The sequence below is a fragment of the Zea mays genome, chromosome 6 (assembly GCF_902167145.1).
Source record: "Zea mays cultivar B73 chromosome 6, Zm-B73-REFERENCE-NAM-5.0, whole genome shotgun sequence".
Lineage (NCBI taxonomy): Eukaryota > Viridiplantae > Streptophyta > Magnoliopsida > Poales > Poaceae > Zea > Zea mays.
The window spans coordinates 26,537,994-26,562,992 of record NC_050101.1 but is presented as its reverse complement, the minus strand read 5'-3'; positions in this window follow the sequence as shown (position 1 = coordinate 26,562,992).

Sequence of the window (24,999 nt, the reverse complement as noted above, 5' to 3'; positions counted from 1 at the left end):
TCCTTCGCTAAATTCCCTCGGGATGACTGTGTGGTCGCGCCATGCTTTTGTTTGAGCTTGGTATTTGTTTAGAGCCTGTAGGGCGAAGACGCGGTCTCCGTCGATGAGGTCCTTCGAAGTAGGCTCGTCTACGTCGGGGACGGCTGACGCGACTGTACGAGATGACCCATGTTTTATTTCTTGCGGAGTCATGGCCTCTGTTCCATATAAAAGGCGGAAAGGGGTGAACCCAGTCGCCCTGCACTCAGTCATTTTCAGCGCCCAGACCGCTTCAGGTAACAGGTCTGCCCACTTGCCTTTTTTGTCATCGAGGAGCATTTTCTTGATGGCTGTGAAAATTTTACCGTTGGCGCGTTCCACAACTCTGTTGGATTGCGGGTGGTACACTAAGGCGAAGGCAAGCTTGGTGCCGATGGAGAAGCAGAAATCCTTGAAGTCTTGGCTGTCAAATTGTTTGCCATTGTCAATTATGAGTTCGGACGGGACTCCAAAGCGTCAAACAATGTTTTGCCAGAAGAATTTGAGGTTATCGTGGATACAGCCCTCGCCTCGATCCATTTGGTAAAATACTCGACGGCGATGAAGGTGAACTTGAGGTTCCCCTGGGCCGTGGGTAGGGGCCCGACAATGTCCAGGCCCCAGCGCTGAAGAGGCCACGTGTGGGCGATTAGCTTTGTGAATTGCGAAGGGCTTCCCGAGCGCGGAGAAAATTTCTGGCAGGCTTCGCAGGACCTTGTGACCTGATTTGCGGCGCAGATCATGGCGGGCAAGTAGAAACCTTGATGGATCACCTTTGCGGCTAGGGCCCTGGGCCCTGCGTGAGAGCCGCAAGTCCCGCTGTGGACTTCGCGCAGAATTTGGATGCCTTCGGTCTCGGTGACACATTTAAGCATGGGTTGACTGACCCCCTTCTTGTAAAGCTGTCCTTCGATTAGTGCAAAGTCCCGGCTTCGATGTTTGAGGCGCTTGGCCTCATTGATATCGGTTGGATGATAGTACCCCTGCAGGAACAGGGTTATTGGTGCTCGCAAGTCTTCGGTCATGATGAGGTTGACTATGCGGTGGCCCTCGCTGTCATTGGTTATTTGGAGCCCCTCTGGGCTGCGGACGGCTAGCGTGCCGATGACATGGTAGAATACATCGGAGGGCAGGGCCTCGCCTCTAGCGGCTTCCTTGGCCAATGCATCGGCCTCCTCATTTATGGCTCGGTCCACATGCTGTAAGGTAAAACCTTAGAATTGTCTTTCGAGACTGCGGATAGCCGCGAGGTACTGCATAAGTGCGGGGTCCTTCGCTGTGTAGTCTTTCTCGACTTGGCCGACGACTACCTTGGAGTATGTTCTGACGATGCAGGTGATGACACCAAGTGACCTTAGCTTGCGAAGGCCGAGAATGTCAGCTTCGTATTCTGCTATATTGTTAGTGCATCTGTCAGACTCCAAAGCAGAGCTGAGGCGTGGTGCGTATCTGTGCTTGACACCTGTGGGTGACGTAATGACTGCAGCGGCACCTGCCCCCGCATGGCACCATGCCCCGTCGCAATGGATTGTCCATACCCTCTTTGCGGACGTGTCCGGCTGTGTTATTGGCCCAGTCCAGTCGACGATGAAGTCTGCCAGGACTTGTGACTTGATGGCTGTCCTGGGTTCGAATGTGATGTGGTAGCCGGAGAGTTCGACTGCCCATTTGGCAATCCGGACTGATGCCTCTGGGTTTCTAAACAATTCGCCGAGTCCCCTATCTGAGGTGACCCGGACCTTGAACGCTTCAAAATAATGGCGCAATTTGCACAAAGCCATAACAACTGCATAGGCGATTTTTTCCAGTTCCGTCATATTGCATTTTGATGTCGTGAGTACTTCGGAGACGTAATAAACTGGACATTGCCTGAACGAGCCCTCTCTGTTCTGCTCTTGGACCAGTGCTGCGCTGACCGCATGCGGCGAAGCTGCGATGTAGAGCAATAGTGGTAGCGAGGGGTCTGGGCTTGTAAGAATCTCCAATTCTGACAGGTACTGCTTCAAGGAGGCGAAGGCCGCCGCCTGCTCTGGTCCCCATGCGAAGTCTTTTGCGCCGCGGAGTGTTTTGAGGAAAGGGAGACTTCGCTCTGCGGATTTGGAGATGAATCTGTTGCAGGCGGTCAGTCTACCTGTCAGTCGTTGGACGTCTCTGGCTGACTGTGGGGGCGTCATGTTGATGATGGCCTGAATTTTGGTTGGATTGGCTTCGATCCCGCGGTGCGTCACCAGGTAGCCCAATATTTTCCCCTAGCGAACGCCGAAGACGCTCTTTTCGGGGTTTAGGCGAAGTCGTGCGTCCCACATGTTCGCAAATGTTTCGGCGAGGTTAGCCAGATGGTCTTCCTTGCTTCTGCTGGCGACGACGATGTCGTCCACATACGTAAATATGTTTCTGCCGACTTGGCCCTCGAGCACCGTTTTGGTGAGCCGAGAGAAAGTGGACCCGGCGTTCTTAAGTCCCTCCGGCATTCTGATGAAGCAATACGTGCCGAAGGGTGTTATGAAGCTGGTGCTTGCCTTGTCCTCCTCCTTCATATATATTTGATGGTAGCCAGAGAAGCAATCAAGGAGTGACATGACTTCGCACCCGGCCACACTATCGACGATTTTGTCGATCCGAGGCAGCGGGAAGTTGTCCTTGGGGCAGGCCTTGTTAAGACTGGAGAAATCGATGCACATCCGCCATTTGCCGCTCTTCTTCTGCACCATCACTACGTTGGCGACCCATGTAGGGTAGGCAATTGGCTCGATAAATTTGGCCTCAAGCAGGCGATGTACCTCGGCCTTGGCGGCTTCTGTCTTTTTGTCAGACATCTTACGTAGCTGCTGTTTCTTCGGCCTCACCAAAGGGTCGATTCCTAAGCTGTGCTCGATGATGGAGCGACTGACTCTAACCAGGTCGAGGGCAGACCAGGCGAAGATGTCTTTATTCTTGGACAGACAGCAGAGGAGTCTCTCCTCGTCATGCGAAGTGAGGTCTTCGCTGATGGTAACCGTCTGCTTGTGCGTTGCCTGGTGGATGGGAACATTCTTGGTCCCGTCGTTGCTTTGTAGCTGTGCTTTGTCATGTTCTTTGGCGGTTGGGCTGGCAGACTCGGGGACCTCGCGCTGGGCCGTGAGGCAGTGTACGTTTCTTTGTCCGGGAACGAAGTCTCTTTCTATGTTACGCGCAGCCTGCTGGTTACCGTAGACTGTGATGGCGCCTTGCGGACCTGGGATCTTCATGCACAGGTAAAGTCCGTGAATGGCTGCCTCAAACTTGTTGATGGAGCCCCAGCCCATTTTGGCGTTGTATGGGTACACCATGTCGACGATGTCGAACGTGACTTGCTCACTTCGGGCATTGGGTGCTACACCGAAGGAGAGAGGTAACTCTATTTTGCCGACAGGAAAGGTGCCCTTGCCGCCGAAGCCGTACAGCGGGTTGTCCGAAGGCTTGAGCAGGCTGTGGCTTATGCCCATGCGATCGAAGGCATGGAGGAAAATGATATCCGCCTGGCTGCCATTGTCAACTAAGACTTTGTCCAGGTCCCAGCCTGCCACGCTGCAGTTGATAACCATGGCGTCGATATGGGGTGCGCTGCGCAGATCGACGTCTCGGGCGTCGAAGGTCAATGGCACATGGGACCACTTTGTCTGCACGACTGGACCGGTGACGGCGACGTGGTTGATGCTGCGGTAATGGTCCCTCTTCTGCCGCTTTGTGTCGAAGTCGGCGCTGGACCCCCCAGTGATCATGTGAATGACTCCGCGATACGGCTGATCGGCGAAGTCTTCTTGCTTTGGGGCTTGGGGTGATGGATGTTTTGCTGTTGCTGGTGTGGAGGTGGGTGTAGGGGAGGTACGATTTGTACCTCCTGGTGGTGTTGGTATGCGTGGTGCGGTGGATGCGGAGCGGGGCCGTGGTTGTATGGCTGAGGGGGTTGCTGATATGTGTGCGCGACAACTCTAGGGTTGTCGGCTGGTTGCGCCCATGCCATCCTGTCTCTGGTGGCCTTCGTCTCTGGGCAGTCTCTTGTAGGGTGCACGCAGTCTTCGCCGTGGAACAAGCAGTAAAATCTGCGCGGCTGCTGCGCACGTCCCCGGCCCCGACCGCGAGTTCCGTTTCCGCGGCCCTGGGGGGATACTCCTGGCGGCGAGGGGCCTCGCCGGCGGGGTGCTGGTTGGCGATGTTGTGCACCTGCTGCTGATTGCGGCCGTCCCGACCGGAGTCTGCCTGCGAGGGCCTCGTCCACGTGCGGCTGGACTGCAGAGGGTCTTTGGGTTTCCTCTGAGACTCGACTTTGCGCTGGTGGAGCTCTTCGGATCTGGCGTATTTTCAAATAGCTGATACAACTCCTGGAGGTTCCTGGGTGGATCCCTGATGCAGTGGCTGTAAAGGACGCCGGCCCGAAGGCCACTGATGGCGTAGTGGATGGCGATTTGGTCATCGACCGACGACAGTTGTGACTTGAGGGTCAGAAACTTGCGGTAGTACTCCCGCAGAGTCTCTCTTTCCAGCTGCTTGCAGAGTGAAAGTTCAGCCAAGGCGTCGGTGTCTGGGCGGTACCCTTGGAAGTTGTGCAAGAATTTGTCCCGGAGACTTCTCCAGGAGTCGATGGACAACGGGGGCAACCTGGTGTACCATGTGAGGGCTGGGCCTTCGAGAGCGATGATGAATGACTTGGCCATCGTGGCGTCGTCCCCTCCGGATGATGCAACGGCGACCTGATAGCTCATGATGTACTTTGCTGGGTTAGTGCTGCCGTTGTACTTGGGATAAGTCCCTGCCCTAAAGTTGGCGGGCCATGGTGACACTTGCAGGTGTGGCGCCAGGGGACTTCGCTCGTCAAGGTAGTTGACACCTTGGAATGTCGCGGTGTGTGGGATGGCGTGTCCGCGCTGAGGGATGAACAGGTCTTCGATTTGTGCGCGCTGTTGGAGGGGTGGGCCGTGTTGCAGGCCGAGTTGGCCTTCGCGCTGCATGAGCGCGATCTCTTGTTCAAGCTCCTGAGCCCTCTGCTCTTCATCGCGTATCATCTGTCGCACCTTGGCTTGTGCAGACACACATTGGCGCTTGGCCTCGAGGATCTCTTTTTGCTTCTGGAGGTTGCGGTTCTTGATGCGCAAGGCGCGCAGCTGTAGCTGCTCTTCTGCTGAAACGCCGATGACTTCGCCGTCCTCGGTGGCGTCTGCGCCCTCCGGTGGAGCGAAGCCTGGGGGAAGTTGCGGTTGTCCTCCAGAGCTGCAGGTGCGGAGACTGCCTTCGGGAGTGGGTTGTTCGTTGCGCTGCCTCTTGCTGAGTGCGTCGTCTTCGCAGGCCTCTTGGTGGGTGGTGTCGACAAGGGCCTTGTCCTTTTTCTCGGCCAGCAGTGCTGCCTTCGCAGCCTCGTCATCCTTCGAGCTAGCTCTCTTGGGTGCCATCGCGGGTGGTTTTTTCATTGCACGAACGGTGGCGCCAAATGTTGGAACTTTCTCTCCTGGGCAAGTTGATCCAACGCGGGAGTGAAAGCAACGTAAACAAGGTTTTGACTCGAGATGGCAATAGCTCTGTTAATCTAGCCTCTCAAGGGCACTGTGCGGGGATATTTATAGGTGCCTGAGTGCCCAGCATCTTGAGTTAAGGACGCATGTGCCCTTAGGCGCCCAGATTATCCCCGGAATATTCCCATAAAGCAGGGTTACAGACTGTAATTACAGGGAAGCCTTTACAAATTAGGCCTGTAATGCGTAGCGGCCGCGCAGGGCCTGTTACAATGGGCCGGTTCACGCGTGGGCCTCCATGTTGGACGAGGCCGCGTGATGGGATGACCTCGTCATAGGCCTTCGTCCTGCGATGCGTGGGACGAAGGGTTAAGTCTGCCAGTCGTCGTCTCTGTTGGTGCAGCGATTCTAGCGAAGGCATCGAGCGAAGGGTGGCGTCTTCGCCTTCGCCCCAACGATGCTGCCGAAATTCCGATCATTCGATCGTTCATCGTTCGTTCATAGTTCCTATTCATCGTTCATCGTTCGTTCATAGTTCCTATTCATCGTTCATTGTTCGTTCATATGAACTATTCACCATCACTATTCACCATTACTATTCACCGTTACTATTCATCGATCATCCGATCACCCCAAATTTCAACTACTCATCCATCATGCTGTCCAGTCCACCTAAGACCAGCCAGACCAATATTTCATTCATACAAACTCTGGTGACTGTGATTTTCATTCCAGTAGGGAACTTCCCATCTGGTCACCCATCCTAGATTTCTCCAAGTTGAGCACGCTTAACTTTGGGATTCTTTCAAGCCAGACTTCCAAAAAGAAAGGCAAACCATGTTTGTATGGATACATCTTCAATCCTATAAAACCTGGCCCAAGATACCACAGCCCACTCGGACCAGAATACCACAGCATTCCAGCTATTTGGGTCCCGCCTCACTGTTGTCTGATGTGACACAGTAGGTAGGAACAGTTTCCACCAACATAAACCTCTGCCCAAGAAAAGCCCAAAAATAATTCCTCGCACCCCGCTCAAAAATACATTTGTATTTTTGATTTTCCAAATATCTCTAAATATTCAAATTCTAGAATATTCCAAGAATATTCCTTTCCTTTTCTTTTTCTCCTTATGATTATAAAATCCAAAACTCCTCCATCCAAACTCAGATTTCAGTCATTCTTGTTTCTAAATTCTTATCGAACTATTCCCTATCCAACCATGTCATCCCTTAAGCATGGTCCATATTCCAGAAAACTCCCAAAATACTCTTGTCCCATATTCTGCCTATAACTCTCATGTTCATATTAAGTCAGACGATTCATTCGTCACTATTATCACCAACAATGAACTTCACTGTGCTACACCACATACACCCAGCTATAAATACACCCAGCTACCCTCTCCACACACACTCAACACCCTCAGCCAAGGCAAACACCCCCACCCACTCAGTTACTCCGCTCTGCCGGCTACACGCATAGTGTCGCTTCGCCTCCAGTCCACCCTCCTGGTAAGCACCTTCGCTCCACCACCAGTAATATCACAACACCACATGACACAGATTCTACTCAAGACTCTACCCATCCATGTATCACTATTTTGACCAATATACTAAATATTTGTTGGTATACTTGCTGGTTTGTATGTTTGCTTGTTCATGTTGCATAGTTATCCGAGCGTTCGTGCCATCTCGTGGAGGCCAGATCTGCAAGTCTACGCCAGGCAGTGGAGCTAGAAGCCAGTTCCACGAGCTCCTCTTCCCCCTTCGCAGGATAAGCACGTCAAGCTCACTGGATCCCTTTGATGCATAAATTACCTATGTTTTTCAACCACAACCCCCAGCCTGTTATTTTATGCATGATATGATTTTGAGACAAGTTATTATGGCCACCCAGCCGCTTGCCGCAATCAACCCCTGATATATTTTTTACAAATGATTTGAGGAAAGGTGTGAGTTTTCAAAAGAAAATGCTTTTCAAAATGTGTATGATGAAGGGTTTTCACCCTTATCACCTTTGAGTAGGGATGATCAGGGACTCCCTGGTTTAGGGGAGGGCCTAAGGTGATGGCTCAGCTGGTTTAGGTGTGAGCAGAAGGATTGTCCCCTCACATAAGGACCGGTTTGTCATCCTTCACTACCTGTACTCATGATAAGTACAACCACTAGAGACTGTGTGGGCAGTCACTCAATCTGAACTCGTACGGTCCAACCCCAGGGTTATGAAGGCTGGGGAGCACCGAGAGGATAAGGAGGGGGAATGTTTTGTCTGGTTTGGACATGGCGGTGGCCTGACTCCTTCCGGTATAACCGTTAAGGTTAGGACGTGCGAGGAAAGAAAGAGATTCAGCATTCGGGTCTCACGATGGTGAGATCGCAGAAACCGGACTAGTGGGTAAAGTGTACACCTCTGCGCAGAGTTTGAAAACCTATTCGAATAGTCCGTGTCCACAGGAATGGACGAGTCTGGTATGGTATGGCAATTAATGTTTTGTTTTCAAAAAAAGGTGCGTTTGAGAAAAGTGGTTTTTAAATGGTCCGGCGGTTGAGCCGTGAGCTATGGTGGACGGGAAGTCCAGTAGCTGTTTTTGAAAATGAAAACCAATGGGAAACTGCTGAGATACCTGGATGGTTTAGTCCAGGGGATTTTGTTCTATACTGAAAAACTTCCTGCTCCTTTTGGAGAGGATGCGCTTTGCAAATTACAAAATGTTTTTCAAAACAACCCTGCATAAAATATTGATGTTTCTGCAAAATATCCTGAGCTCCAGAAATTCCATGCATTATATCTGATTTCCCCATTCCGCGGGTGAAGGTGGGCTGCTGAGTACGTTTGTACTCACCCTTGCTTATTTGTTGTTTTCAGAAAAAAGAAGATCGAGTAAGAGTTACGACTGTTCCCAACCTTGCCTGTGGCTGTTGGACCGCTGAATTGCTTCGCTGCGTATATCGGGCCGCTTCAGCCCCACTCTGATGATATGTCCTGAGTTGTGGTCCAACTTTTAAAGTTGTTCGCCACCTTTATAGGTTTATATCATTTAAGCAGATCTATAATCATCTGATGTATAAATGTGTTTACTAGCCTCCTGGGACTAGTAATTGTATCACATTTGAGTCCTAGAGGATTGGGGCGCTTCAGGTGGTATCAAAGCTGTTAGGTTGGCCGTAGGACGTAACCCTTAGCCTGATCAAAAGTTTTTGAGTTAAAACTATTTTCTTAAAAAAATCTTGCTCTCATCCCTTCATTTCAAAAATGCTTTCCCCCTTTCCTTCTCTCAGAAGTCAGATGGAGGTCCGCTACCAAACCAGCTTTTGCCAGAATGAAGATGGTTCCCCAAGTTGCTGAAAGCATGCACAGTTCGCCTCGGAATTAGGAGCCAGCCAGAGTATGATGGTCGTGAATTCGTCGAGCATGGCACAGAGAAGTGTGTTGTGACTGTATACATTGGATCCAGTCCGCACCATGTGGGATGGAGTGTCACTACTGCTAGGCACAGATTCAAAGACACCTGCCAAGTCGTCGCCCGCAAGGCATTGAGGGCCCTGTGTCAGATCTATGAAGAAGAAGTGGCCGACACCCCGCTCAGATTCTTTCCGCCCTTTCAGAGAAACCGTCCTGTTTGGATGGCCAGGATGCGTGCATTGGAAGGTCAGCAGTTGCTTGAGGACGACCCCACAGACATGTACTCACTGCATACCTGCTCACCCTGGATGCGTAGTATGATTTTTTGGCTCGGCACCACCGTCAGATGATTGCCCGAGCAGAAGATGCAGAGAAGCTCAATCGTAAGCTCCATGTGGATCTCACCTCAGCTCAAGCCCGTGTAACTGCTTTGGAAAGTCATGAAGCCATTGCTGTTGAAGCCCTGAAGGAAGCCAAGGATGAGCATGTCCAGAAGTTGATGGAGGCCTACATGGTAACCCATAACCAACGTAGAGCCCTGCGGATCCAAGAGCCTGCTTAATCCAACCCTGTTCAACCCATCAGAGCTGAAGACCCCTAGATTCTTGAAGGTCACCCGGTCTCTATCAGAGGAGAGAAGAAGGCTTGGGAACTCCAAGAAGGAGCCATAGTCTTGGAAGGAATTCCAGTCTCCCCTAAGGCTATGGATAAGCAAGAGTACCCCGAGTCCTCCCAAAATCCCCCGCTAGAGATGTTTGAACCCCTCACCATGAAGAAGATTCCAGCACCCTCCCTTGAGGTCAAAGAAGAAGCTGCAAGCACCCCACCAGCACCGCCGCCCTCTGAGGAGCTACAAGAGCCAGTCCCTCTTGAAGAAGAGTTCAACCCTGTCCTGCCATCTCAGTCGCCGCCAGAAGAAGTCATCAACATCAGCTCCCTCATAACCCATCCAGGAGATGTCTCAGATTGAAGTTGTGTGGAAGCCTTGCCAGAAGAGAAGCTGCCAGATCTGAAGTTAGTCATGCCCAGTCCTCTGCGTGCATTAGGTAGTGAAGTTTTTCTTCACTTTGGCTAGAACCCTGCATGTATGAGAGGTAACTATGTAGTCTCGTGTTTTGAAAAACTCTAATTGTGTGGCCCCCTAGGGCATTTCAAAATGAATTTCGCTTGATGTTTTCTCCCCTTTTAAGTGCATATGTGATGCTTTAACGTTAGTGCTCTTAGTTGCATTTAGCATAGTTCTCAATTCAGGAGTCAAGCAATAGTAGTTATGCTTAGCCCCCGAATCTGAGTAGTCTATGCTTTGGAAAAACTCTATTCTTTCCTTATTCAAAACATTTGATTTGTTTGTGCTTATCATTGCTGAGCTTGTGTGTTTTCTTTATTTTTTGAAGAAAGGTTTTCTCTAAAAACATAGATAACAAATTAGAGCTAATCCTCACCTTATGCTTCCATTCTCATCTTAACCCATCTCAAGAGAAAAACACCTTACCCAAGAAGATACCACGAAGCTTACCCTTGAAGCCTGGAATAAGCTACAAAAGGAACATGTCCAGCCACTCAGTCAAAAGGACCGACCACGAGAATCAAAGCACTACCCCTGAGTCAAAGTGAGCAGGAAAGAGGACAGAAGGAGTTATTACCATACAGGGAGGCAATGATTCTTGGAACCAGAGACCACAAACATCAGGGTCATTGACCCCACCACTCACCCGTGCCCCCGCACGCGTGCCCGCCTCCATGCGCACTAGCACCACCGCCCACGCCCCCTTTGCAGCGCACTACCGATGCCCACCCCCCTTTGCAGCGCACCCACTACCGCCATCATCGCCGGCAACATGCCCCCTTCCCCCTTGTCGCGTTTTCTGCCACGTGGCACCTGCTCCATCACCGCCACTCCGCACCTCGAGCACCACCTTGCATGCCGCTCGCCTATAAAACCCCCACCAGCTCCCTCAACTCCCATCTCACTCAAAGCAAAGCACACTCCAGATAAATCCCCTCTGCCAAATCGCAAGCAACCCCATTTCCCACTCCCTCGCCCCTAAGATCACAATGCTTGGTGATTCTTGGGTTGAAGACTGTTGTGCATGGTTCAACATCTTCGGTTTCCTCCTCTGTATGATGGTAATACTCTTTGATAGAATCCTCCAGTGGGAAGAGCAAAGAGAAAGAAAGGGTCGGTGAAAAGAAGATAGTGAAGAGAAGATAAGAAGAAGGTTCTCCCAGAATCAACCCTGTGTTAGTCATTTATCCGCAACCTGCTCAAGTAGCAACAGCAGAAGAAGGCCCCGTAACACCCTTGTTATGAGGTACTTCAAGGAGTTCAAATCCCCAAGATTCAAGAGATCTACCCTCATTCTTTTTAAGTGGGGTAGTGTTCCAATAAGGTTCCTGCTATGGAGAAAAATAAGAAGGCATGTAGCAAGCTTGTGGAGGACCAGATCATCAAAGCATATAAGTTTCTGGATGAGAAGTGGTCACCCAAGTTTTGTTGATGAAGCACCAGAATACTAATCAAGGAAGAAATCCATGTGGGAGTTCGCAAAAGAAAGGTTTGTGTGTTGGCATCAATGCTTCCTCAATAAGCTAGTTGCCAAGCGAAACCTAGAAGCCTGAAGATGATTCTTTGAGTAGCCAGAATCAACGTTTGCAATCAGCAACCAGATGCCCCTCAATGGCCAGATTTTGTTGAAGCTCTATCTCCTCGAAGAGTCTGCAAAGTGAAGATATGTAGCTGAAGTAAAGCTATACCCATAACCCTTCTAAGCCGAATCTCAAGGACGAGATTCCTTTTAAGTGGGGTACATTTGTAGCATCCCAAAAATTCAAATCCTGAAATTTTCTTAAACTCGCTCTAAATTCAAAATGAATTTCAAATTTTGTTTCAAAATGTTTGTTTGCAAGTTGATATCAACAAGTAAAATATAGTGGTCTATATTCTCTCTAAAATCCTCCTCAAAATATCCTACAAATATTTCCCCAGTGACCACCCTCAAACTCTTCGAGAAATATTGCCCAAATATTCCACCAATATATCTCCAAGTATTTTCCTCTTGAGAAATACCTTCAGAATCATTTTCAAGTCCCTATAAATATTTTCTTCATAACTTTCCTCATGCTCATACGTATACGTATGCCTCCGGTGTCATACGGTGAGCTCTACAAGCTAATTACACTCATATAAGACAAATCCATGCTAATCTCCCACTAATCCTCTCATCCTCCCACTAATCCTCTCATCCCTCCCCCTAATCCCCCCACCATGGCTATAAATAGAGGGGCAAGGGCCTCCTCTCATCCCACCCCAAGCCATTTCATGGCAACTCCCTCCCTCCCCCCCACACGCCCACTCCCACTCCACCTCCCACACAAGCACCCACTAGCACAAGGATCGTTCGGTCATTCTTCAATCGTTCGTCCCCCTGTTCTTAGTTTGTTCGTTCGTTCGTCCGATCGTTCATGGTCCGTTCGTTCGTCCAAATAATCTTTTTTCTGTCGTTATGCTGTCGAAATTCTGATCGTTCGTTTGTTCGATCATTCGATCGTTCATCGTTCGTTCATAGTTCCTATTCATCGTTCATCGTTCGTTCATAGTCCCTATTCATCATTCTTCCAGATAATATTTGTCCTGTCGTTATGCTGCCGAAATTCCGATCGTTCGTTTGTTCGATCATTCGATCGTTCATCGTTCATTCATAGTTCCTATTCATCGTTCATCGTTCGTTCATAGTTCCTATTCATCGTTCATTGTTCGTTCATATGAACTATTCACCATCACTATTCACCATTACTATTCACCGTTACTATTCATCGATCATCCGATCACCCCAAATTTCAACTACTCATCCATCATGCTGTCCAGTCCACCTAAGACCAGCCAGACCCATATTCCAGTCATACGAACTCCGGTGACTGTGATTTTCATTCCAGTAGGGAACTTCCCATCTGGTCACCCATCCTAGATTTCTCCAAGTTGAGCACGCTTAACTTTGGGATTCTTTCAAGCCAGACTTCCAAAAAGAAAGGCAAATCATGTTTGTATAGATACATCTTCAATCCTATAAAACCTGGCCCAAGATACCACAGCCCACTCGGACCAGAATACCACATCATTCCAGCTATTTGGGTCCCGCCTCACTGCTGTCTGATGTGACACAATAGGTAGGAACAGTTTCCACCAACATAAACCTCTGCCCAAGAAAAGCCCAAAAATAATTCCTCGCACCCCGCTCAAAAATACATTTGTATTTTTGATTTTCCAAATATCTCTAAATATTCAAATTCTAGAATATTCCAAGAATATTCCTTTCCTTTTCTTTTTCTCCTTATGATTATAAAATCCAAAACTCCTCCATCCAAACTCAGATTTCAGTCATTCTTGTTTCTAAATTCTTATCAAACTATTCCCTATCCAACCATGTCATCCCTTAAGCATGGTCCATATTCCAGAAAACTCCCAAAATACTCTTGTCCCATATTCTGCCTATAACTCTCTTGTTGATATTAAGTCAGACGATTCATTCGTCACTATTCTCACCAACAATGAACTTCACTGTGCTACACCACATACACCCAGCTATAAATACACCCAGCTACCCTCTCCCTCTCCACACACACTCAACACCCTCAGCCAAGGCAAACACCCCCACCCACTCAGTTACTCCGCTCTACCGGCTACACGCATAGTGTCGCTTCGCCTCCAGTCCACTCTCCTGGTAAGCACCTCCGCTCCACCACCAGTAATATCACAACACCACATGACACAGATTCTACTCAAGACTCTACCCATCCATGTATCGCTATTTTGACCACTATACTAAATATTTGTTGGTATACTTGCTGGTTTGTATGTTTGCTTGTTCATGTTGCATAGTTATCGGAGCGTTCGTGCCGTCCCGTGGAGGCCAGATCTGCAAGTCTACACGCAGGCAGTGGAGCTAGAAGCCAGTTCCACGAGCTCCTCTTCCCCCTTCATCGGATAAGCACGGCAAGCTCACTGGATCCCTTTGATGCATAAATTACCTATGTTTTTCAACCACAACCCTCAGCCTGTTATTTTATGCCTGATATGATTTTAAGAAAAGTTATTATGGCCACCCAGCCGCTTGCCGCAATCAACCCCTGATATATTTGTTACAAATGATTTGAGGAAAGGTGTGAGTTTTCAAAAGAAAATGCTTTTCAAAATGTGTATGATGAAGGGTTTTCACCCTTATCACCTTTGAGTAGGGATGATCAGGGACTCCCTGGTTTAGGGGAGGGCCTAAGGTGATGGCTCAGCTGGTTTAGGTGTGAGCAGAAGGATTGTCCCCTCACATAAGGACTGGTTTGTCATCCTTCACTATCTGTACTCATGATAAGTACAACCACTCGAGACTGTGTGGGCAGTCACTCAATCTGAACTCGTACGGTCCAACCCCAGGGTTATGAAGGCTGGGGAGCACCGGGAGGATAAGGAGGGGGAATGTTTTGTCCGGTTTGGTCATGGCGGTGGCCTGACTCCTTCCGGTATAACCATTAAGGTTAGGACGTGCGAGGAAAGAAAGAGATTCGGCATTCGGGTCTCACGACGGTGAGATCGCAGAAACCGGACTAGTGGGTAAAGTGTACACCTCTGCGTAGAGTTTGAAAACCTATTTGAATAGTCCGTGTCCAAAGGAATGGACGAGTCTGGTATGGTATGACAATTAATGTTTTGTTTTCAAAAAAAGGTGCGTTTGAGAAAAGTGGTTTTTAAATGGTCCAGCAGTTGAGCCGTGAGCTATGGTGGACGGGAAGTCCAGTAGCTGTTTTTGGAAATGAAAACCAGTGGGAAACTGCTGAGATACCTAGATGGTTTAGTCCAGGGGATTTTGTTCTATACTGAAAAACATCCTGCTCCTTTTGGAGAGGATGCGCTTTGCAAATTACAAAATGTTTTTCAAAACAACCCTGCATAAAATATTGTTGTTTCTGCAAAATATCCTGAGCTCCAAATATTCCATGCATTATATCTGATTTCCCCATTCTGCGGGTGAAGGTGGGCTGCTGAGTACGTTTGTACTCACCCTTGCTTATTTGTTGTTTTCAGAAAAAAGAAGATCGGGTAAGAGTAACGACTGTTCCCAACCTTGCCTGTGGCTGTTGGACCGCTGAATTGCTTCGCTGCGTATATCGGGCTGCTTCAGCCCCACTCTGATGATATGTCCCGAGTTGTGGACCAACTCTTAAAGTTGTTCGCCACCTTTATAGGTTTGTATCATTTAAGCAGATCTATAATCATCTGATGTATAAATGTGTTTACTAGCCTCCTGGGACTAGTAATTGAGTCCCAGAGGATTGGGGCGCTTCATCTTTCCTCAACGAGCCTAGAGATGACAAGCCAACCGACTCAGGCTCGAGTCATAAGAAAAGAGATGGAAATAAGAAGAGGCGCATCAAGATGATCGTCTACTACGACAGCGATGAATCTTCCTCTTCACCAAGAGATGACGACGACGAGAAAAAAAACCGGTTAATTCAAATTATTCATTTGATTATTCTCGTATTCCTTTTAATTTCAATGCTCATTTGCTTTCAATTCCTCTTGGTAAACCTCCACACTTTGATGGAGAGTACTACTCTTTTTAGAGTCACAAAATGCGTAGTCATCTATTCTCTCTCCATCCTAGTATTTGGGAGATAGTTGAACATGGAATGCAATTTGATAGTACAAATAACCCTATGTTTGTTAACGAGCAAATTCATAAAAATGCACAAGCTACCACTGTTTTGCTAGCATCTTTGTGCAGGGATGAGTACAACATAGTGAGCGGCTTGGACAACGCCAAGCAAATCTGGGACACCCTCAAAATATCACATGAGGGAAACGACGCCACCATGATCACCAAAATGGAGTTGGTGGAAGGCGAGTTGGGAAGGTTCGCTATGATCAGGGGAGAGGAGCCAACACAGACGTACAACAGGCTCAAGACCCTGGTCAACAAGATTAGGAGCTATGGGAGCACGAGATGGACAGACCACGACGTCGTCCGACTTATGCTCAGATCTTTTACTGTTATTGACCCTCATCTTGTGAACCTCATCCGTGAAAATCCCAGGTTCACAAAGATGATGCCCGAGGAGATACTCGGAAAGTTTGTGAGCGGGCGCATGATGGTGAAAGAAGCCTGATATGTAGACGACGCGCTTAATGGTCCATTACCCGTCTACGAGCCACAGCCCGTTGCGCTCAAGGCAACAAACAACAGGGAGGCGCTACCAAGCAAGGTAGCACAAGTTGAGGCTGCCGGGCTAAACGAAGATGAGATGGCTCTAATCATCAAGCGTTTCAAGACCACGCTAAAAGGACGCAAGGAGTATCCCAACAAGAGCAAAGCAAAGGGAAAGCGCTCCTGCTTCAAATGCGGTAAGACTGGTGACTTTATTGCAAACTGCCCCGATAATGATAGTGACCAGGGACAAGAAAAAAGCGGGAAGAGGGAGAAGAAGAAGGCCTACAAGAAGGCAAAGGGCGAGGCGCATCTTGGCAAAGAATGGGATTCGGACTGCTCTTCCTCCGACTCCAACGACGAAGGACTTGCTGCCTCAGCCTTCAACAAGTCCTCTCTCTTCCCCAACGAACGTCATACTTGCCTCATGGCAAAGGAGAAAAAGGTAAGCGTTCGAGAAACCCCTAAGTATACTAATTCAAGCGATGATGATTCTAGTGATGATGAAGTAGATTATACCGATTTATTTAAGGGTTTAGATAGAGCAAAAGTAGATAAAATTAATGAGTTAATTGATGCTTTAAATGAAAAGGATAGACTCTTAGAAAAGCAAGAGGACATTTTGTATGAAGAGCATGATAAGTTTGTTAGTGTGCAAAAATCTCTTGCTTTAGAGTTTAAAAGGAATGAAATGTTATCCTCTGAATTGTCTATGTGCCATGAATCAATCTCTAGTTTAAATATTTTAAATGATGATTTAAATGCTAATCTAGAGAAAGCTAATACTACTAAATCTTGTGTAGAACATGTAGTCATTTGCAATAGATGCAAGGATTTTGATATGAATGCTTGTGATGAACATCTTGCGTCTATTACAAAATTAAATGATGAGGTGGCAAGTCTTAATACTCAGCTTAAGACTTCCAAAATTGATTTTGATAAGCTAAAATTTGCTAGGGATGCCTACACCATTGGTAGACACCCTTCAATTAAGGATGGGCTTGGTTTTCGAAAGGAGGCCAAGAACTTAACAAGCCAAAAGGCTCCCATTCTTGCCAAAGAGAAAGGGAAGGCCCCTATGGCTAGTAGCGTTCAAAAGAATCATGCTTTCATGTATAATAGGAAAATTGCTAGTCATAATAGGAGATATGATCATGATGCTTGTGAGTCACATGCCATGTTTGCTTCAAGTTCTAATTTTAATGGTAGGCCTAGGAGAAATTTTGTGTCTCATGCTCCTAGGAAAATGTGTAATAAACCTACTACTATATTTCATGCTTGCAACACTACATTTGTACTTTCATGTAAAAATGAAAAAGTGGTACCTAGAAAATTGGTATCCAAATGCAAGGGAGATAAGACTTGTATTTGGGTTCCAAAGGCTATTGTGACTAACCTTGTAGGACCCAACAAGAGTTGGGTACCTAAATCCCAAGTATAAATTGCCTTGCAGGTTTATGCATCCGGGAGTTCAAGATGGATTATCGACAGCGGATGCACAAACCACATGACGGGGGAGAAGAAGATGTTCACCTCCTACGTCAAGAACAAGGATTCCCAGGATACAATCATATTTGGAGATGGGAATCAAGGCAAGGTCAAAGGTTTGGGAAAAATAGCCATCACAAGCGAGCACTCTATTTCCAATGTATTTTTAGTAGAGTCGCTAGCCTATAATCTCCTGTCTGTAAGTCAATTGTGCCACATGGGCTACAATTGTTTGTTTACAAATGTTGATGTATCTGTCTTTAGAAAGAGTGATGGTTCATTAGCGTTTAAGGGTGTACTAGATGGCAAACTCTACTTAGTTGATTTTTCGAAAGAGGAGGCCGATCTAGATGCATGCTTAATCGCTAAGACTAGTATGGGCTGGCTGTGGCATCGCCGTCTAGCACATGTTGGGATGAAGAACCTTCAAAAACTTCTAAAGGGAGAGCATGTGTTAGGACTAACCAATTTCTGCTTCGAAAAAGATAGACCTTCTGCAGCTTGTCAGGCAGGAAAATAGGTGGGAAGCACTCATCACAACAAGAATGTGATGACAACATCAAGACCACTGGAGCTATTACATATGGACCTCTTCGGACCTGTCGCCTACCTTAGCATCGGGGGAAGTAAGTATGGTCTTGTTATTGTTGATGATTTTTCCCGCTTCACTTGGGTGTTCTTTTTGCAGGATAAATCAGAAACCCAAGGGACCCTAAAGCGCTTTCTAAAGAGGGCTCAAAACGAGTTTGAGCTCAAGGTGAAAAATATAAGAAGCGACAACGGGTCCGAGTTCAAGAATCTGCAAGTGGAGGAGTATCTTGAGGAGGAAGGCATCAAGCACGAGTTCTCCACTCCCTACACACCACAGCAAAATGGTGTGGTAGAAAGGAAGAACAGGACGCTTATCGACATGGTGAGGACGATGCTTGGAGAGTTCAAGACGCCTGAGCGGTTTTGGTCGGAAGCTGTAAACACAGCTTGCCACGCCATAAACCGGCTCTACCTTCATCACCTCCTCAAGAAGACCTCGTATGAACTTCTTACCGGTAACAAACCCAATGTCTCATACTTTCGTGTATTTGGGAGCAAATGTTACATTCTAGTGAAGAAAGGTAGAAATTCTAAATTTGCTCCCAAGGCTGTAGAAGGGTTTTTACTAGGGTATGACTCAAATACAAGGGCGTATAGAGTCTTCAACAAATCATCGGGTTTAGTTGAAGTCTCTAGCAACGTTGTATTTGATGAGACTAATAGCTCTCCAAGAGAGCAAGTTGATCTTGATGATATAGATGAAGATGATGTTCCGACGGCCGCAATACGCACCATGGAGATTGGAGATGTGCGACCACAGGAACAACAAGAGCAAGATCAACCTTCTTCCTCAATGATGGTGCATCGCCCAACTCAAGATGATGAACAGGTTCATCAAGAAGAGGCATGTGATCAAGGGGGAGCACAAGAAGAACCAGCTATGGAGGAAGAAGCACCACGGGCCCCACCAACTCAAGTCCGAGCGACGATCCAACGGAATCACCCTGTTGACCAGATTCTGGGTGACATAAGCAAGGGAGTAACTACTCGCTTAAGATTAGCTAACTTTTGTGAGCATTACTCGTTTGTCCCTTCTATTGAGCCTTTCAGGGTAGAAGAGGCCTTGCAAGATCCGGACTAGGTGTTGGCCATGCAAGAAGAGCTCAACAACTTCAAGCGAAATGAAGTTTGGAGCCTGGTGCCACGTCCAAAGAAAAACGTTGTGGGAACCAAGTGGGTGTTCCGCAACAAGCAAGACGAGCACGTGGTGGTGACAAGAAACAAGGCTCGACTTGAGGCAAAAGGTTATGCCGAAGTCGCAGGTTTGGATTTTGACGAGACTTTTGCTCCTGTGGCTAGGCTAGAGTCCATTCGCATTTTGTTAGCCTATGCCGCTCACCATTCTTTCAGGTTGTTTCAAATGGTTGTGAAGAGCGCTTTCCTCAACGGGCCAATCAAGGAGGAGGTGTACGTGGAACAACCCCCTGGCTTTGAGGATGACAGGTATCCCAACCACGTTTTTAAGCTCTCTAAGGCGCTCTATGGACTTAAGCAAGCCCCAAGAGCATGGTATGAATGCCTTAGAGATTTCTTAATTGCTAATGCTTTCAAGGTTGGGAAAGCTGATCCCACTCTTTTCACTATGACTTGTGATGGTGACCTTTTTGTGTGCCAAATTTATGTCGATGACATAATATTTGGTTCTACTAATCAAAACTCTTGTGAGGAGTTTAGCAGGGTGATGACACAAAAATTTGAGATGTCGATGATGGGCGAGTTGACATACTTTCTTGGGTTCCAAGAGAGACAACTCAAGGACGACACCTTCCTCTCCCAAACGAAGTACACTCAGGATCTTCTCAAGAGGTTTGGGATGAAGGACGCCAAGCCCGTGAAGACGCCGATGGGAACCGACGGGCATGTCGACCTCAACAAAGGAGGTAAGTCCTTTGATCAAAAGGTATACCGGTCTATGATAGGATCCTTGCTTTATTTATGTGCTAGTAGACTGGATATTATGCTTAGCGTATGCATGTGTGCTAGATTTCAATCCGATCCAAGGGAGTGTCACCTTGTGGCCGTTAAGCGAATTCATAGATATTTAGTTGCTACGCCTTGCTTCGGGATCTGGTATCCAAAGGGGTCTACCTTTGACTTGATTGGATACTCAGACTCCGATTATGCTGGATGCAAGGTTGATAGGAAGAGTACATCAGGGACGTGCCAATTCCTAGGAAGGTCCCTGGTGTCCTGGAGTTCTAAGAAACAAACCTTCGTTGCCCTATCCACCACTGAGGCCGAGTATGTTGCCGCAGGACAGTGTTGCGCGCAACTACATTGGATGAGGCAAACCCTCTGGGACTTTGGCTACAATCTGAGCAAAGTCCCACTCCTATGTGACAATGAGAGTGCAATCCGCATGGCAGATAATCCTGTTGAACACAGCCGCACTAAGCACATAGACATCCGACATCACTTTTTGAGAGACCATCAGCAAAAGGGAGATATCAAAGTGTTCTATATTAGCACCAAGATCCAGCTAGCTGATATCTTTACCAAGCCTTTAGATGAGAAAACCTTTTGCAGGCTGCGTAGTGAGCTAAATGTCTTAGATTCGTGTAACTTGGATTGATCTATAGCATACATGTGTTTTATGCCTTTGATCATGTTACTTTATGCATTTATGAGATTTGTTGTTTATTTATGGTGCTCAATTTGTGCAAGGGATCCCCGGACCTCACAAGTCCATGTGTGAGTGATGCACATATTTAGGGGGAGAAGTGCTACAAACTTGACCCTTTGAGACTAACATTTGTGTTTGAGTTTACTTAATGTAGTCTCAAAGGTGCATTGAAAGGTAAAAGGTGAACTTGGACCATGCAAAGACTTCCACTGCACTCCGGTATTAGTGTACTCACCTCCAAGTTCATTCTTATGCTCTTATTGCTTTTTTGCTCTTAATTGACATTTTTGGTGAGGCAATGGGGTTAAAGGGCCAAGAATGATCCCGTTTTGGTGCTTAATGCCAAAGGGGGAGAAATTAAGGCCAAAGCAAATGGATCAGCTACCAATTGAGAATTTTGAAAATAGTAGAGTTAGAATTTTTGATTTGTCCAAAATACTCTTATTATTGCAAAATTTGGTCTCTTGTGGGGAGAATATATGATTATGGGAAAAAGGGGGAGTTTTTTTGGCACTCGATCAATTTTTCAATTGGAATATCTCTCTTTGTGCCTAAACATGTGTGTTTGACTTAGAGATAGGAAAATTAATTTGATTTGCAAAAACAAACCAAGTGGTGGCAAAAGACAATCCAAATATGTCAAATCTTGTCAAAGACAAATTTGTTCTCAATTGCATTGATGTTACACTTCTTTTGGTTGCTTTTGGATGTGTTGGCATAAATCACCAAAAAGGGGGAGATTGAAAGGGAAATGTGCCTTTGGGCAATTTCTATTATGTTTTGGTGTTTAAGTGTCCAACACATTTAATTGAGTTCTTAAGTGCTAAATGAAGAAAGAAGTGCAAATCAAAGAGAAGGTATGTTTCTAGATTTAGTAGTTGGTTTTTGTATACTAATGAAGTTATCTAAGTGCTAGAAACAGAGAAAAGAAATAAATGAATTGGATTGCAAAAGTCTGGCTGCCTACAGCCGAAGACCAGCTCGGCTGGGCACACCGGACTATTCGGTGCGCCAGGCTGGACTCCGGTGAATAGGCCGCTCTTGGGAAAGTTTGGTGGCGTACGGCTATAATTCACCGGACTGTCCGATGGTGCACCGGACAGTCCGGTGAGCCAATGGCCGTCAGCGCAACGGTCGGCCGCGCAATCCGCGGGCGACGCGTGGCCCGCGCCAACGGTCGACATGGGGCACCGGACTGTCCGGTGTGAACCGGACAGTGTCCGATGCGCCAACTGCCACGTCTCTGCAACAGTCGACTTCTCTAGAAAAGGAAGGAGATCGTGCATCGGACATGAACAGTGGTTGTCCGGTGGTGCACCGGACTGTCCGGTGCGCCACCCGACAGAAGGCAAGAATTGCCTTCCTTGTTGGCTTCCAACGGCTCCTGGCTGCCTTGGGGCTATAAAAGGGACCCCTAGGCGCATGGAGGAGTCACCCAAGCACACTCTAAGCATTCCAAGACTTCTAGTCCTCACTTTCAAGCAATCGTTCATCGTTCTTGAGATTGGAGCACTTTTTGAGTTGTAAACTCCCCGCGCGTGTTTTGTGTGCTCATCTTCTCACTTGTGTGTGCGTGTTTGAGGTGTGGATTTAATTCTAGTGTGTGTTGCTCTTCCCAACCTTACTCCGTGCTTTCATTGTGATCTTTGTTGTTAGGGTGAGAGACTCCAACTTGTGGAGATTCCTCGCAAACGGGAAAAAGAGATAAGCAAAGAAAAGTCGTGGTATTCAAGTTGATCATTGGATCACTTGAAAGGGGTTGAGTGCAACCCTTGTCCATTGGGACGCCACAACGTGGAAGTAGGCAAGTGTTACTTGGCTGAACCACGGGATAAAATCGCGTGTCTCTTGTGTTGATCTCTTTGTGATTGTCTCGGCCACAAGAACTCGCTTCGCAACTACTTAGTCGCACTAACTTTTATATAACCAAGATTTGTGGCTATTAGTTGTTGAATTTTACAGGATCACCTATTCACCCCCCCCCCCTCTAGGTGCTCTCACAACTACTTAAAAGCAATGCTCAGCTTTAACCCCTATTGTTGATCAGCCTTACACATCACATGAAGTCCCACCTTTGGTGAGTTCATGCTACATTTCTGAAAGTCGCCTAGAGGGGGGGTGAATAGGGCGAATCTGAAATTTACAAACTTAAAGCACAACTACAAGTCGGGGTTAGCATTATAAATATAAACGAGTCCAAAAGAGAGGGCGAGAAACAAATCACAAGCAAATAAGGCGGATGACACTGTGATTTGTTTTACCGAGGTTCGGTTCTTGCAAACCTACTCCCCGTTGAGGTGGTCACAAAGACCAGGTCTCTTTCAACCCTTTCCCTCTCTCAAACGATCACTTAGACTGAGTGAGCTTCTCTTCTCAATCAAACGGGACACTAAGTCCCCACAAGGACCACCACACAATTGGTGTCTCTTGCCTTGGTTACAATTGAGTTGGAATCAATAAAGAATGAAGAAGAAAAGCAATCCAAGCGCAAGAGCTTAATTGAACACAAGTATCTCTCTCTCACTAGTCACTATTTGATTGGAATTGTCTTTGGACTTGAGAGAGGATTTGATCTCTTTGGTTGTGTCTTGTATTGAATGCTATAGCTCTTGTATGAGGTGTGAAGGCTGAAAACTTGGATTCATTAAATGGTGGGTGGTTGGGGGTATTTATAGCCCCAACCACCAAAGGAGCCGTTGGTGGAGGCTGTTGTCGCATGGCGCACCGGACAGTCCGGTGCGCCAGCCACGTCACCCAGCCGTTGGATTCAGACCATTGGAGCTTCTGACTTCTGGGTCACCGGATAGTCCGGTGGTGCACCGGACAGTCACTGTTCACTGTCCGGTGCGCCTTCTGGCTCTGCTCTAACTTCTGCGCGCACTGTAGTGCATGAACTGCCGTTGCAGACGACCGTTGGCGATGTAGTAGCCGTTACTCCGCCGGCACACCGGACAGTCTGGTGCTAAACCGGACAGTCCGGTGAATTATAGCGGAGCGGCTCCCAGAAATCCCGAAGGTGACAAGTTCAGACTGGAATCTCCTGGTGCACTGGACACTGTCCGGTGCGCCAGACCAGGGCACACTTCGGTTGTCTTTTGCTCTCTTTATTTGAACCCTTTCTTGGTCTTTTTATTGGTTTGTTGTGAACCTTTGGCACCTGTAAATCTTATAACCTAGAGCAAACTAGTTAGTTCAATTAGTTGTGTTGGGCAATTCAACCACCAAAATCATTTAGGAAAAGGTGTAAGCCTATTTCCCTTTCAATCTCCCCCTTTTTGGTGATTGATGCCAACACAAACCAAAGCAAATATAAAAGTGCAGAATTGAACTAGTTTGCATAATGTAAGTGCAAAGGTTGCTTGGAATTAAACCAATAATTATTTCTACTGGATATGCATGGAATGATTTTCTTCTTACTTAAAATTTTGGACCACGCTTGCACCACTTGTTTTGTTTTGAAATGTTTTGGAAATTCTTTTTCAAAAATCTTTTGCAAATAGTCAAAGGTATATGAGTAAGATTTTGAGGAGCATTTTCAATATTTGAAATTTTCTCCCCTGTGTCAGATGCTTTTCCTTTGACTAAACAAAACTCCCCCTTAATGAAATCCTCCTCTTAGTGTTCAAGAGGGTTTTAGATATTAATTTTGAAGAGGTTATACCAATTTGAAATTATATCAAAAATAAGATACCAATAGAAAATATCTTTTCTTAACACAAATTTGAAATACTACATTTTTGAAATTGGTGGTGGTGCGGTCCTTTTGCTTTGGGCTAATACTTTCTCCCCCTTTGGCATGAATCGCCAAAAACGGATACTTGTGAGTGAAATATAAGCCCTATCAACTACTTTCTCCCCCTATGGTAAATAATATATGAGTGAAGATTATACCAAATTGGAGAGCGGTGTGGAGCGACGGCGAAGGATGAATAATTCGATGGAGTGGAGTGGAAGCCTTGTCTTCGCCGAAGACTCCATTTCCCTTTCAATCTATGACTTAGCATGAAATGCACTCGAAACCATATTAGTCATAGCACATGAAAGAGATATGATCAAAGGTATATAAGTAAGCTATGTGTGCAAAATATCAATCAAAATTCCTAGAATCAAGAATATTTAGCTCATGCCTAAGTTTGGTAAAAGTTTGCTCATCTAATGGCTTGGTAAAGATATCAGCTAATTGTTCTTTGGTGTTAACATAAGCAATCTCGATATC